Source organism: Oryzias latipes, chromosome 17 (genome assembly GCF_053564925.1).
Source record: "Oryzias latipes strain Hd-rR chromosome 17, Olatipes_Hd-rR_3.1".
Classification (NCBI taxonomy): Eukaryota; Metazoa; Chordata; class Actinopteri; order Beloniformes; family Adrianichthyidae; genus Oryzias; species Oryzias latipes.
Window position 1 is genome coordinate 24789741 of NC_136253.1, and position 13203 is coordinate 24802943.

Below are 13203 nucleotides of genomic sequence, written 5' to 3' on the forward strand. Positions count from 1 at the left end.
TAATACATTTCTACGGTTAAATTCTAGCATTTACTTAATTTGTTTTATAATTAAAGTATTTTTGAGACTTAAGATTGTACGTGTCTTATCTCTGCTTCCAGCTTCGTTTATCACTAATTAGCCCTAAGACCTTTTCTGTAATGCTCTCGATTGGGACTTTATTTTAATTGGCCAATCTGCATTGACATTAACCATGTGCAAACTAAGAAAAGGAACAATTTTATTCAAATGGGATTTTCTTTTTTTAATGTATATTTTGGTAGGATGTATTAATTGTAATTTCCAAGTGGGCTTCAAATGGACTGATAAAACTGGATTTCAATGGAATGTTGTGCATTCATTGTAGAAACAGTTGTGCAATGCCAAAAAATACAATAAAAAAACATTTGATGGTGAACACTTTTCACCATAACTTTGAATTAAACTCAGATTGGAGAAGTTATTGCATGTGCATTTCATCAACCTTCTCAGATTTCTTTATTTGAAAAGACCATGTTTGGACTTCCAATTGATCTATAAAAATAAGAGTTTGATTTAATATAACTCATTTTTTTTGTACTTAATTTCTTAAGTAAACAAAATAAAATAAAGTGCCTCCTGAAAGTAGCTGTAATCCTTACTTCAACCATCAGAGAGCTGAAAAACACAAACGTCAGATGCTACAAGATAAAACCCTTCATATGAAGCAGAATCCTCCATGGAAACAGAGGCAGCATACAAAGAAGCCAGCCTTTTATTACAACTGCAGGAGGATGTGATGAACAAAGGCATACCGAGGAACTGTCCTTACCTGAGGCATTGGATAAAAGACTTGGCCGAGTGCCTGAAAAGCTACACCAGAGGTAGAAGCTAGGTCCACTGAACCATCAAAGGTGAACTCTCAATGGCAGTGTAACAACATGAAGACCGACCCCACCAAGGCTGGAAGCTGAACAACACCGAAGAAGCATATGGGATACAGAATCATTGCATGTCAGCAATGCTCAGTCACCATGGTGGACTTGCGAGCGGAACATAAAGACTTCCTGGAACAGGAACCAGTAACCATCACAGTGGTGAATGTTCAAGAAAGGAATAAAAGCAAGGGAGAACAGAAACCGGCCACTGCCAAATACCCACAGAGTAAGTAAGGAAAGACCTAAGAAGTCAGCTGAAAAGCAAGAAAAAAGCCTGGGCTTTGAACATCCATGCTTTGGAGGTAGGGGTGTAACAATTAATCGATGAATCAATTTCAATTCCTACAATCCAACCAGTTCAATCTGGCCGAGGCAAGTTGTTTATCAAATGGAATCGACCTATAGCATTAAAGAAATAGTTTCATATTGAAATAAATCGACAAAAATTGGACAAAAAGGAGAAAATTAAGATAAATAAATTATACAATAAAAGTAGTAATCCCAAATAATGGGAACATCTCAAAATCTCATGAAGCCCTAGAAATACCAAAGTCTGAAAAAGAGCTGGAAAAAATGTGAAAGGTGAACATTGTTCACTGAGGTGATTGGACTCTTGCGGCTGTGACCCCTAAACTCAGGGATTTACTCCAGCAAATTCCAAGATTAACATCTGAGACATCTGTCCAGAAGAACGCAATGCTAGGAGTAGACAAAATACTGTAAAGGACCCTCAAGCTCCTTATCCTCTTGGAGCAAAACTTGAAGAAGATTTTATACACATAATATTTGATATATTTAAAGCTACGTTCACACCACCCTCGGCAATGTGTCTTGAAGTAGACACTTCCTATGAAAACGTGCATTTCCGGATCCTGCGTTTAAAACTCTCATGTTCACACGAAGCTACTCAAGTGACTGTTATCGTACTCTACTTCGGAAAACGCTCTACTGAAAGTTAACTTCAACCTATTACAGATTGAGTTGTGACAATTTAATGACGTCCCTTTAAATCCACGGAAGTACCAATCATTTGAAAATTGATCATAAAGGAGAAATTAATAGCTACAGTTTGTACCTGACCAATATGATATGACACTAAGTCTTTCACATATCGGAATAGAGCTATGAAAGAAAGACAGGAGGAAAATTCACAAGATTTGCACGGCGTTGACATTTTGCACCAAGCCTATTCCACTGTAGGTGATGGGCATGCGCTAGTTAACTGTAACAAAAAAAAAAAATAGAAGCACCTTCCTGCTTGCCTAATCTGAACACCAAGGGTTAAATGCGCATTCAAGATCCTGCTTTTACCGCGTTCTTGAACACGCGTCACATGTCCGCTGTGACCATGGCATTACACTTACCTTTCTTTCATTTTTTACTATACATCTAAGCTCCTCTGAATATTCTTTAACCTAGTTTCAGTACAGTAAAAATCGATTAACTTCTTTTTACATGTTGTCTCTCAATTTTAGACAAACCTCCCATTTTTAGGGATTTATTTTGCCTTCTATTTGATCTTCTGTAACCCTTGTGCTATCCTAGGCACTTTAACATTGGGAGTTGGGTCATCTAGACCCACTAGACAGTGCGTTATACCTTTTTTCTTCAATGATTTGTGATCTTCACTGGTGTCCATGGATTTCATTAAATCTTTCCACCTTTATCCACCTTTGTCATGGTAGGGAGAACACGTCAACATAAGGATGGGGTCATCTAAGATAGCACAAGGGTTAAAAAACATAAAATAGAGTTAATTTATTTTCAACAATACTCAGATTTACTTGAGAATAATGTTGTTTTTTTTTTATTTATTCAAAGTGCTGCATTTAAAGTGAAAAAGAACTTGCTCCACATTAAACTTGGAAAGAGATTCCAATGCTCAAGGCTTTTGAACTGATGAAAGACTGTTGTTAAGGAAAGAAGAATCTATTCTTATTACATTTCTTTTACCAAAGAAAAGAACCGTGGCACAGCATGACACAGACTGGAGAGCTAAAATCGAGCAACACACATCCAAAGCCTGCAAGCGTAAGTCCTGAACAAGGTCTTTAACAAATTCAAACTGCTAAAGGATTTGACAAACCATATGTTATTTTTCATAACTGCTATTGCACTAAACTTGTGTCAAAACGCATGTGGTAATTGAAGTTGACTGTAAGAAGGGATAAGAGTGTTTCTCACATCCAACTTACTATAGAATGTGTGCATGAATGTTCACTTACTGAGTAACACATGGTGACATCTCACACTTCCCACAACTTATTTTTAAACAAAGTGTTAAGAGTCTCTGAAGGGGGAAAAAGCTAAATATTAACAAGGGAGCTGAGTGTGAAGGTAAATTTAAAATTAAGATCAAACTTAAATTTGACATTTTTATCAGATATGGAGAATGTGATCATTTTGGTGGAAGAACTGGAGGAAGATGCTGCTAATAACAATGATATAAATATTTCATGTTAAAGTCACAGTAGACCAGCTGTAGTGAGAAACAGTGAAGCTACATTCACACCAGGCAAGAATGCACTAAATGCGTTTAGCTCAAGGTGTTCACAAAAGACTGATGCTAGCGCATGTCTGCCACCTACAGTTGAAAGGGGCTTGGTGCAAAATGTTGAAGTTGCAAATCTTGTTAATCTTGCAGCTTTTTTTTTTCTTTCACAGCTCTATTCCAGTAAATGAAAGACTTGTTGCCTTATAATTCTTGCTGGGAACAAACTGCAATGATTTTGATTTTATTTAAGTGTCGTGTGCTTAACGTGACACTTAATGTTCTTTGTTGTTACTGTTGAGTTAAAGGGAGGAAAACCAGGCTCTTACTTCCAAGAAAAAACTAATGAGGAAGAGAGGGAACTAATGAGTCGGGTTTGATTGACAGCTGGTTGTTTAGAATAATAACAAAACCCTTATTCTGACCTTCAAAGCACACCATAACCTCGCCCCTCCAAATCTGTCTGACCTGGTTGCGTCCACCGCTCACCTCATCTCCACGGGCGGCAGAGCATTCAGCCGCTCTGACCCTCAGCTCTGGAACTCACTTCCTTCTGATTAATGCAACATGGACTCTCTCAGTTAAAAATCTCAAAATCCGCTTTTTTAGACTATGGTATCCATCCTAATTAATCTATAATTCCATTGTTTTTTTTAAATTATTGTATGAATTTAGCTATTGTTTTATTCATTTAATGTTTTGTTTTATAATTGTTTTGTACCTGTAAGGTGACCTTGGGTGCCCAGAATGGTTCCATATAAATAACATTTATTATTATGAGTTGGCTTTGATTGACAGCTGGTTGTTGTCAGTGTAGAAGTGAAAGAGGAGTTTGACTTTGTGAAAGATAATTTCTCTTGGGAAGTAGATAGTTAATGAGAAGAAGGGGCCCCAGGCCAGCGCCCTGGGGCACACCTGCAGTGACTGGGGGAGGTAGAAAGCATTCAGTTGGATAAATGAGGTGTGACCTGAGGGATATGAGTTGAACCAATCCTAAGGGGATCCCAACGGTGATGAATCTGTGCAAGAGGATTGTGGGAGATTGAGTCAAAGGCTACACTAAGATCAAGGAGGGACCCAGAGTCTGGAGCCAGGAAATCATTAGTGTTGGTGTTTGGAATACTGTATTAGTCTTCTTGGAGCTTTTACTTGCTAATTTTTTGCTAAAAATCCAACAAAGTAAGCATAAAAGTAAAACATATGATATTGAAAAAAATCAAATGAAAAAGATATATTATAAGATTTTGGAATACAGAATGCCTGACAGTTACTAACGTGAGAAACTGTGAAATTGCTAATTATTTCAACATCTGACAACCCCATGAAATGTATATGTATGATTCCATGTACTCTATTTTAAATGACCTGCTACTATTGAATATAAACATTGGCCTCTGTTGTCTGTTGGCTCACTAAGTAGGTATTCTGCATGTCTTCTTTGCAACTAATGGTCATTTGAGTTACTTTCATTTTAGGCTAGTCAGGCCAATGTAATGTAGCTTCAACAAAATTATTTTTGTAGTTTTAAATATCTTTCTTATGACTGTTTACACTGAAATCAAACGGTTTTCACACTCATTAAAACCTAAATCAATGCATTAGAATTATGATTCCTAGTACTGGATAACGAGAGAGTTACCAACCCAGCTCTGTGAATTTGTTTTCTTGGCTCTCTTTACCTTTGAAACCTATCATAGTTTCATGTTTTTTGAGCTTAACCCTTGTGCTATCTTAGATGACCCCACCCTTACATTGCCGTGTTCTCCCTACCATGACAAAGGTGGATAAAGGTGGAAAGATTTCATGTAATCCATGGACACCAGTGAGGTTCACAAATCATTGAATAAAAAAGGTTCAGAGCACTGTCTAGTGGGTCTAGATGACCCAACTCCCAATGTTAAAGTGCCTAGGATAGCACAAGGGTTAAAGTCTTACCATATTTAAAACAAACATGGTCTTTAGGTCAAAATCTATGATCGTTCGTTTTAGTTTTCTTTTTCTTTTCTATTACTAGAATCTTTTTTATAGTTTTATGTATCAACAACCATGGGAGGAAAGAATGGGGAGGACTGAGTGATGTTAGCTTTTACACAAGCTTTCTGGCTTTGTTTGCAGGATTCTTTAAAAATCATTCTTTGTTTTTTGTCTTTTACAGCTGGTGTTCCGATCATGAACATTATACACCTAATTTTTTTAAGTGGGAAAACTTCCAGATACTGTAAGAAATACTTTTTTGCCCCAATGTATCTCACTGCCCTGCATTGATAATATCCTTGTCTTTTGGGGGTTTATGAAAAAAATATATTCATTCTGAAAACAATTTTAAAGGGATCCTTGTCTGGCAGCTTCTGATAAAGCATTAATGAGAGGGTTTCATGAATAAATTAAGATTTTGTCTCACAGGGTCACAGAGAGACAAACAAGCACTGGGTGTTGTACTGAAACATTCATGGGGACATTGTTGTCCCTTATTGCATCTGACACATGACAAAAAAAAAAGTTTCCCATTACCCTTTGCTTTTCTCCAACAGAGAAAACAAAACAGACTTTTGGCACATTTGTGATGATGGCAGTGATACAAGCATAACACATTTGAGAAGTTTACAGTGCCAACAAGAAAAGCAGGCATGAAGTGTTTCTGTGTGTTTCACTTCTGATTTGGCAGAGGCAGTGTGGCCACAAATGTGACGCCATCCTGAATTATTTCTGAATACGTGTGAAAGTACAGGATTCTGGGACATGCTTGTTGCCACAGATCTACAGAACAGTCATGTCATGTTTGTAGGTCCTGTAATTTGAGTGTCTTTTCATGTAAGGTTGTGCTCACCCTAAACGCAACTTTAACCTAAATATAATATTTGGGATTTCATAAAAACAGGGATACGTTTTATTATTTAGTGGTGTCTAACTTTATATTCCATATCAACAAAATCCTGGGGCACAAAAAAACCCACAAAATGACACTCTATAACTTTGCACTATCTATAAGATAAAATATTAGTTTTCTAAATGTATTTACCCTAACTCTGACCTGTTTGGATAAACAGAAAACTGAAATCCTGATAGGAATGGAAGGAAGACACATGAAACTTTTCCTCGGCAGCTCTGAGTCTCTCTCTTACTAGTTTGTATTGCAGTCAAGCTTGAAAATCTCACACAAAAATGGGACACAAAGTTTGTTGTGGTGAACGGGGAACTCTTCAGCAACAGTCAACCAAAAGCTGTCCAAAGGAGAATTAAAAGGAGGTTTAGGTTCAAACCACCATCTTGTTTCAGTTCGAGTTTCTCCTGTTCATGGCTGCCCAACCCTGGTCCTCCACATCCACCCTCCTGCTAGTTTCTGCTGATTTGCTGATGCAGGTGTGTCCTCATTCTGATGGACTGAACAAGGTAAAAAGGTCGGGTGGTAGATGTTGAGGATCAGGGTTGGGTGGCCCTGCTCTTGCTTCTATAAAGTCATGTCAACAGTTTGGGGATGGATGGTTCTCTAACCCAGTCAAAGTGTTCTGTGGGGACTATAGAGAAATAAAATTCTCCTCAGGAGTTTTCAGGAGTGTGCCTGGCAGAGTGTAGAAGTGGTGACACACTGTCATGTGAGTGGGAACAATTTGAGATTGTCTCTCTTCTGTAAAAAAACAAAACAAAAAAAAACAAATGCGATGCCAAAGATGGCAGCTACTCGCCAATAAATAGTCACTTTCAGCAGAAATATTTACATTTAGCTTTTAGCAGAGTTTTTTGTAACACAAAGCTAATGTATTATTCATTACAATAACAAATATGTTTGAAGAATCAGGTAAATAAATAAATGTTTAAACAAAGATAAGCTAGGATAAGAGGGTTCTTTCTACATGACTTGAAGATTTTAAATTTCTTACAACTGACAGTAAATAATGTCTATGATTTTTTTACCCATGAAAATTTAGACTTATAACAGTTTGCTTATAATTAACACCAATTTATCTATTTATATAAATACTCTTTGGAAACTCATTCATTTTAGTGCTATATTAGTTTTTACATAAATGCAACCCTTTTAAAATTCTATTTTTTTAAAAGCAAATCCTGATGGAGCATGTTGTACAACTTTAGGTGAACAAATTCTCTTTTCTTACATGTTCATAGCCGACTCGGTCCTCGGTTAGACTATCGCAAATAAGTTATTTTAAAATTCCACTGCTGCAATGCTAATCAGTGCTTTATAATCTATCACACCTGTTGTCTCATAACATTTTATATTATATATAAGTTTGGGTGTTAAATAATTTTTTAAAAAGGAAATGAAAGCGGTGGAATGGCTTCAAGGCTTCAACATGCACATTTCTTATCTGAAAAACCGATCTGGTTCTACTGTTCTTCATCGTCGGCTTCATTCAGGTCTGATGTAAAGGGAGCCCAAAACAGACTGCATGCTAAGATCCTTTTTCAGAATATGTCAGGATTTATCACAAATGGCCTTTTCTTATTTTTTACCACTTATGTCAGAGGTAAATGTTGATAAAGAAATTACCTGCAGAACCCTCTGGCAGGCCTTTTCACATAAATCTTTTGACAGGGAGGCTTAAAAGCACATGTCGTCAATCATCATTGAGCTCAGGGGGAAGCTGATGGGATTTATGATTATGTACCTTCAAATGTGAGTCAGAGGAGCTTTAGTATCCTTTTATGTGAAGATGAATTCACAGATCTCAGCAATAACACAGCTCTTGGATATCCTCCCTATTACTTAATTCCGTAGTTAAAGTCGTAGACCTTGATCTTTAAAGAGAAACTTTAGAGGCTGGCAACCCCTCCGACGTTTGTAAGAGAATATAGAGAAGATGGTATCTTTCAATTTTCCTCCTGCAATATGTGGCGGAAATGGAAACGGTTAGCTGGCAGGAAGAATTTTAAACAGAAATACATTGGTATGTTATGAAAACACAATTGCAAAGCCAGTCTGGGTCTTCTAAGTCAAAACTGCTCAGATGCACAAGCATGCCCAGTGGCACACCAAAAGTGTAATAACAAATCATCAAATGACAAACTGCAAAAGGAAATTTGGAAGAAAAATAAAAGCAGTACGGTTTAAAGTCCCCCTTTGATGAAAATCTTTTTTTTTTGAGTTTTTGACATTTACTTGTGGAACAAATATAATGAGAAATCATTTCAATTTAATTTTAGTTCCTTAGATTTATGAATTTCTGGCTGATATTCCCCTAAAAAGTAATAAAATGAACTTGTTTTATTTTTAGTATTACTGCTGACTTTGCACGACTACATTTGCTGCATTGAGATGAGTGGCCCAAGGTGACTTTTATTTTGAAAGGAAGTCATGTGAACCTCTGTCAAAAGCTATAAACTATTTCATATTCTGGAAAAAAAAAAGTCTATTTCCGCTTTATGCTTTATTTAGGAAAAAGATTGCTCATTTATATTTATCATATTAGTAACATTAATATGAACAAACTAGTGTCTTATTTTTCTAACGAGTGAGAAATCGCCCCAAATGACTCTTTAGGGTTGAATGTTCCAGACTCCAGATTTGAACCTTGTTGTTTTGTTTTATTGGAAATAAAAGAATGTGTTTCTACTTTTAACCCTTGTGCTATCTTAGATGACCCCACCCTTACATTGACGTGTTCTCCCTACCATGACAAAGGTGGATAAAGGTGGAAAGATTTCATGTAATCCACGGACACCAGTGAAGATCACAAATCACTGAAGAAAAAAGGTTCAGAGCCCTGTCTAGTGGGTCTAGATTACCCAACTCCCATTGTTAAAGTGCCTAGGATAACACAAGGGTTACATAAGTTCCTCTTTGGCTTCACTTCTTCAAAAAGGAGGAACCAACAGGAGCAGGGAGGTTGTAAATCTGGAGCTGATACAGAAAAAAGTGATACAAATATGTTTTTCAACTGCTGGAGCTGCAGCAAGATCCAGCTGAGGAATAAAAAAGAAAAATATCAGTTAATTTTACATTAGAGATGAGCCCAAAGCAAAGGTTTCATGACTTGGTTGTGTGTTTCAGACAAAAGGAGAGTCCTCTGGGACGGACACAGGAGGAAGGAGATTGTTTAAGGAAGAACAGCCTGCAGCCTTTACCTCCGTGTGCATTCATGAGACAGGAAAAGAAGAGAGATAGGATGAAGAAATAAGTGCTGCTGAAGCACGAGGGAGGCCATCTTTTGCCAGGCGAGTGTGTGCGCACAGGTTCTTTTACACCTTCAGGGAACAACAGAAGCCAGCATACACAACATATTGCCACTTTGTGTAAAAGCTTCCCTACATTGGGGAAGATGTGTTGCTCTGTTTGGAGTGCAGAGGCAGGCTGAACCATTTCATTTGAAAAGAAAAAAAATCTATTATTAGTTTTGCCTTAGCCTTCATCTCACAGTCGATAAACACAGTCTTCTCTGGTGGGTGTTGACTTATTGAAGAAAAAAAAACATTTTATGAGCTAAAAAATTAAACCAAAAAAACAATGCCATAAAAGTATAAAAACAGTAAAATAACCAAGTATCATGAACTTAAAAAAACTTAAACGTTTAAGTCTCCTCTTAGCCTCTTAAAATTGTATTTCTGAGTATTTCTTTCTTCAAATCATCGTCAATCAGAAGCAGACAAAAAAATGCTGTTTGAAAAAGATTGTATTTGTGACGTGGACAGCAGCCCACCAGGTGAGGAAGGGGGGACGTTTCCACGCCAACAGTCCCCTCCTCAAATTTCTAATGAACTGCCCCTCTGCAGAAACAGTGCCCTAGAAAACCACTGTTTGTTTGTTGTTTTTTTTAAACGCCATCAACATATTTAACCCGTGTGCTATTGACGTGTTCTCCCTACCATGACAAAGGTGGATAAAGGTGGAAAGATTTCATGTAATCCATGGAAACCAGTGAAGATCACAAATCATTGAAGAAAAGATGACCCAACTCCCAATGTTAAAGTGCCTTGGATAGCACAAGGGTTACAAGAAAATGGGAACATTTTTTTTACAAAAGATGACCAGAGTGGGTCTTTGAGATTATAAATTAAAATTTTAGCTGCAGTATTCCTCTGTAACAAATACATAACTTCTGAAAATATCAGGCTGTAAGTAAGAATAATTTGTTATTCTACAAGTCAAATTACTTTCTGTTATCAATTGGTGGGACTTTAAAATACTTTAAATTAATTGTGTGTATTTTTTTTATGCTTACTTTCATCTTTTTCTTCAGTTTCAGTTTTTATGTATTGAAAACTTTTATCTGGGGACTTAAATCTAATTACCGGTAATTGCACCTAAAGTCGTTAGACTAACTCATAGTCCAGGCAAATTTTAATTAAAGTAATATTTCGATTGGAAATTATCCAGGAGCCTCCCGAGTAAATAAGATGATGCATATAATTTATAATATACAATTAAAAAAAACAAGCCCAAAGAGTGTTCATTTATTATATGTACACTAATCAGATATAAGAAAGGGTTTCTACTATGACCTAAACATTTACGTATATGTTAGTAATTCAATATTAATGAATTTATTCCACCCAAGTCAACATGGTTACCAATATTTTGTTGGGTTCACCCACCTGCCAATCAGAACTCATCATGGGCTCTAATTAAATTAAAACAGCTGGCAAAAGAATATATATGTATATTGATTTGGAAATCAGTTTATAAAACTTTTCTTTTTTTTTAGAAGAGTCCATATAAAACCAGCCTCTAGTGGTCATTTAAGGAACTGCATTCCTGTTGGCTTCAAATCCATGATGTGCATGCTTTCAGCTGAACTGCTGCAGTGCATGGAGCCCGCTCAATTCTGGCTGAGTTATATTTGAAATATAAGATTAAATTCCTCAACACTAAATAGAACAGGCATGTGGAGTTAGGGGGAAAAAACTTTCTACATCCCTCTCTTCATCTCAGTGTGAAGGGCTTCAGGCTATGTTTGCTACTGACTCAGCTGTCAGACTTGAGCTGCATTGTGGGTAATGCCAGATTTCAACAACATTGGAAACAAGACACAGCATCAACTCTGATCTTTTTTTAAAAACTGTCCAACATGAATGCAGCTGAACTACAGGAACCTGACATTTTAAATATGTAGAAAGCTTCTTTTTTTATTATTTCTCTTTGCTATTGAAATTATGACTTCAGTGTGTGGTGGATTTAAAAAAAAAAGATATTCTAAAGCACACTGTGACCTATTTCAGCTGCAGGAGACTTTAACTTGGGCAGGTTACTTAAAATAAGATAGAAAAGACGTGTCACAGCTGTTCTTTATCTTCATTCTGTCAAAAAAGAACATGAACCGTGGGGAGGAAAGAGGATGTACTGCCAAACATGAGCAGAGTGTTCTGTTGCTTTGCCTCAAACATGAAAGTGTGCAACTTTCTCAACAAAGTTTAAGTCGGAAGCTGCATAATGACAGCAGCAAGACAACAGTGCTGGGAGAATAACATGATGCAAGGTTTGGTAATTGTTTTGGTCCATAATGCCCAGATTACACTTTCTGTAAAACTAAGTCTGCCTTTTCTGATTATACACAATCCTAAATTATGGGGATTACGGTAAAGATTAACCCTTGTGCTATCCTAGGGACTTTAACATTGGGAGTTGGGTCTTCTAGACCCACTAGACAGTGCGCTGAACCATTTGTGATCTTCACCGTTTTCCATGGATTACATGAAATCTTTCCACTTTTAATCCACATTTGTCATGGTAGGGAGAACACGTCCATATAAGGGTGGGGTCATCTAAGTTAGCACAAAGGTTAAACCCCCATTCTGATCATCTTTGGATCTATTTTTAAAGCGTTCCTAGTGGTCTTTTAATTATGATTTTGCTCTTTTTAGCCCAAATTTCAAAAACCCCTAGCTGTTCTCTAGGACATAGTTTCTGCAGAGCGGCAGTGGATAATTAGAAATTTACAGAGCAACTCCGTCCCCCCTTTTCCCCTCCCCTCCCCGTTGCTGAAAACTCCTTGCTTGCACGCTCTCCTGCTAGCTTACAGCCCCAACTTAACGTTACCAGTGCAACCAAAATGTCGAGCAATAATGGAGCCATCTGTACAGTTTTGATCCAGATGCCAGCTCAGACAAGAAAAACAAAGACGTACCAGGATCTAGTCGTCGACAGCAGATGCATCGGAATGTGGCGGCGCAGGGAGCTTTGTGACCCGCCCCGCGTGTTTTCTGTCACACACACCCTCTTTTGTGAAAAAGTTCAAATATAATGTATGGCAAACCAAATGGAGGCTGAACCATTGAAATCGAAGCACAGATCCATTGCTGGCTTCTGCTGAGGAGAGAAGGATCTGCGGTTGTCGTCTGCTGCCTTGGACTGAACATCCATCTTTCTTCCCTGCTGACATCTGAACTAAATTCCCCATCTGCACTTTGGAAATAAAAAAAAAAGGGGGATCTGCTGATCTGCATCTAAATCAAAGTTCCCTTCTGTCACTCCGTGCTGCTGAACAAAACAGATGATCCATTTTGTGAGCAGAACCAAAATAGAAGAAAGAAAAATAATGGAGTCAGACACATACCCAGCTGGCGGGGCGATTATCTGACCAGGCAATGAAATAAATGACGGAACATCCGGTTTCACAAACTGGAAAAAATAAATCATGTAGTTTGATCCCTTTTCCCTTTAGTTGTATCTGCATTGGTGTAAGAGGGTGAAGCAAAGATTTTAATGGAAGTAACAGTCAATTTAAAACTTTACTAAAAACATTAGAACAACATGAAGATATTGTTCCTTTGAAATTCCTGGAGTGTCTGTCTGGAGAAAAAGCAGGTTAGGCAAGGAAATGCTGAATACTTTGGCATAATATTCCACTCCTGTAGAGGGAA